Source organism: Mus caroli, chromosome 6, assembly GCF_900094665.2.
Source record: "Mus caroli chromosome 6, CAROLI_EIJ_v1.1, whole genome shotgun sequence".
NCBI classification, from domain to species: Eukaryota; Metazoa; Chordata; class Mammalia; order Rodentia; family Muridae; genus Mus; species Mus caroli.
In genome coordinates this window covers 83,095,704-83,099,091 of record NC_034575.1, presented here as the reverse complement: position 1 = coordinate 83,099,091, position 3,388 = coordinate 83,095,704, and positions in this window count along the sequence as shown.

Here is a 3,388-nt window from a genome sequence, read left to right as displayed (position 1 = left end):
TAGAACAAAGTAGGTTGAGATAGGAGGATAATCCGTGTATTTGAGGCCAGCCATGGCTACAGTGTGAGATTCTGTCTCAAAAAGTCTTTTTTGTTTGTTTGTTATAATATTGCCTTCTTCCACACTATGTTCTTTTGTATTCCTATACTTTTTTTTTTTTTTTTTTGGTGACAGTTTCTCTGTGTGGCCTTAGCTGTCCTGGAACTCGATTTGTAGACCAGGCTGACCTCAAACTCAAAGATCTTCTTGCCTCTGCCTCTTGAGTGCTGGGATTAAGGCATGTGCTACCATGCCTGGCATGTACCTCCTATACTTGATAAATTCAAATATCCCAAGTCAATATTTGTATTTAAATTTTGTCAAGGTTTCATTCTTCTGCCAATTTCTTATGAATAGTTTTGGCTATTTTGGTCTTAAGTTATTTCTACTAACATTCATTATAAACCAAATAAAAGCTGATAGCTTCTATTTAATTTTTGCTTACATTACAAAAAGATTGTGAACATTTTCCTCAGTTAATTTCATTTCTCTTGAGTGAAAATGTCCTTAGGATAAAAAAAGCCCAGTCTCCAAACAAGTTGAGACATGGAATGTGATACTTAGATCTGGTAGAAGTGTGGGTTCCACCAGCTCTGACTTCTGGAGTGGGTTGGTAGAAACTGGTGCTGTGTGCTGAAGAGACTGTGGACTGCCTCTGGGCTCGGCTTAATGAAAGTACCTCAGGGAGCAGTGTTCTCTCCTTCTTCATGCTACCTGCACACTTGTCAGTGGGGATTTTTAATAAGTATTTGTTGCAGTTTTCCTCTTAACCCAGCTAGCTCCCAAATAATTAAGACTGGATTATTACATTTACTTAACAAGCTTTAAGGGCACAACAACTGAGCAGTATTACTCTATTTAATCCTCTAATCTTGCTACCTCCCAGTCAAAATACCAGTGATTTGTTGCGTTTCAATANTGATCTGGCTCTCCAGGCTCTTNGTGGTTTCTCATGGTGTCTCTAGGACTCTCTTGCCAGGGCAAATCCCACCCCTTCCTATCTCCTCTTCCCTCCTCCCCTGGCTTGGAGGAAGTCCAGCCCTTTCTTGCCCAGTCACTGGGCAATCAGCTTCTTTACTGACTAATCAGGGAATAATTGGGGAACAATGTTTTGCAACCAGATAAGGGGGCACAGAAATCAGCATTTGAATAATACTAGGATAATCTTTACTCAGTGCATAATATTTATGCCCACACAAACTGAAGCCCAGATTCTACAACTTGAATCTAAGGTGAACTCAAGGAAAAACAAGGGAAGACAAGAATCTAGACAGACAAGCCTCAGCCATCTGAGGTTTTACCTGGCTCTTTCCCTTGGGAGTCCCGTTCTTNGTAGAAAGCTCAGGGGGAATCTTTCCCCCAGAGAACCTGCAGAGTCACAGGTAAAAAAGAAAGCAGTTTTGTCCGGGTCCCGCAACCTTGAAACACGAACACTTAAGAACTTTGTTGTTGGTGTGTGTTTGTTTTCCAAACAAGATTTCTCTATGTATAGCCCTGGCTGTCCTGGAACACAGAGATCTGTCTCTGCCTTCCCAAGGGCAGAGACCAAAGGTGTACATCCCCATCTCCAGGTAACACTTAAGAACATTTAAATCATACACNTAGCCAGCTGTGGTGGGTGGCACATGGCTTTAATTCCAGGCAGAAGTAGACAGATTTCTGTCATTTGGGGCCAGCCTCATTTACAATAGTGAAACCCTATCTCCAAAAAAATACAAAATTAAAAACAAAACCATGGAACCAGGTGGAGGTTTATATTTAGATGGTAAAGTAAACTCGGAGGACTCGGGCCACTTTGGTCTCACTCATACGCATTACACCAGAACTCTGCAAGGCCCCTGGGTCTGCCAATACCATCTCTATGAACACAGTACATTGCCAGGTCTCCTGGAATCCTGCTAAGTCAAGCTCAAGAAAGTTTCAATACCACCCTGACTGTCTGCTTCAAATTTGAAACTAGGTAGGTAGGTTCTCCCGAATGGCAGGNNGTTTGAAATGTCCTAGGTTCTTGTGGGCCTCTCCGTGTTGACACTGGCTTCTCTTCAGGAGGATCTGTGCTGGGGACAGGTGCCTAGGGACCCTTTCATCCCCAGAAGATCCCACTTAAGAAAAAACACACAACTTAAGTCTCTTAATTAGGTTCATTTTAATAAAGAGTATAGGAGTTTACAACCCAAACGATTATCCATAAAAACTATCAGATACATAAGATAAATCACACCGAGTGAACGACNGAAACCCAGCAGCCTGCAATGAGAGGTATTACAGTAACTGCTAGGAACGACCTTCTGGTTTCCCCCTCAAGATTGTTTGCATGTTAAGGATTCCTGAGGCCTGCTTAACCTCAGCACTCCTTCCAGGNTGCTTAGAGCTCCTCACTCAATCAACTACAAATACTGCCAGCAGAGGGCGCTCATCTTCCCTCCTTGAAATACGCATGGTCCTTGGCCTCTGTTATTTGGTTCCTGTTCCCTAAAAATGACATCAAATGTTCCATTCAAAATAATGTCTTGCAGGTTCTGTGGTGCAGAACTGTCCTCCCAGGCCCTCACCACTGTCCTCCCAGGGCTACCCAAGCACCAAGAAGGTGCTTACTTGGGAAGGAGGCTGAAGCAATGGCTGGTCAATTCCCTCACCACAGACGCAAACAACTTCACTTCTAACTTCGGAGGTTTTGGCAAAGGGAACCGAGTTGCTTGTGCCAGCTGCCTGCNGTCCTGTCTTAGCCCTCGGTAGATGACTAGCTGGAGGGGCTGGAGCTAACACCGCGAAGGAAGCAGGAGGGCACATGTCTGCGCACACAGGCGCTGAGAAAGTCCTCACAAGACTCTTTGGTAGACTTACAGAACACAGCAGGACCACCATTTCTGAAGGAAAGGATTTTACTGTCTCAAAAGTGAACGTGCTGGAGACTGGACAAGGGTTCTCACACAGTCTAAGCAGGTGGTATCAGCCGACACTGACCTACCCTTGACTGGTGTTTAAAAATCCATTCTGAAATGCCTTGACAAAAGGAATCTGACCCCTTTGATGTATGTACGCATGGGTCTACACAAGGCAGCGCAGGCCATGCTCACTGTGCACTATCAAGTCAGAATTATGGCGCACTTGCTGAAGCCAGAGACTGCTGAAATACACCTGACAAGACCTATGAAATTACAACTTACAGAGACTTTGGCCTAAGTCACATGTAGTTAATATTTAGCCTGTGTGTGTGTGTGTGTGTTGAGACAAGGTCTTGTTATGCAGCCCAGACACAGTCCTTGACTTTTTTTTTTTTTTTTTTTTTTGAGACTTCTCTGTGTAGCCCTGGATGTCCTGGAACTCACTCTGTAGACCAGGCTGGCCT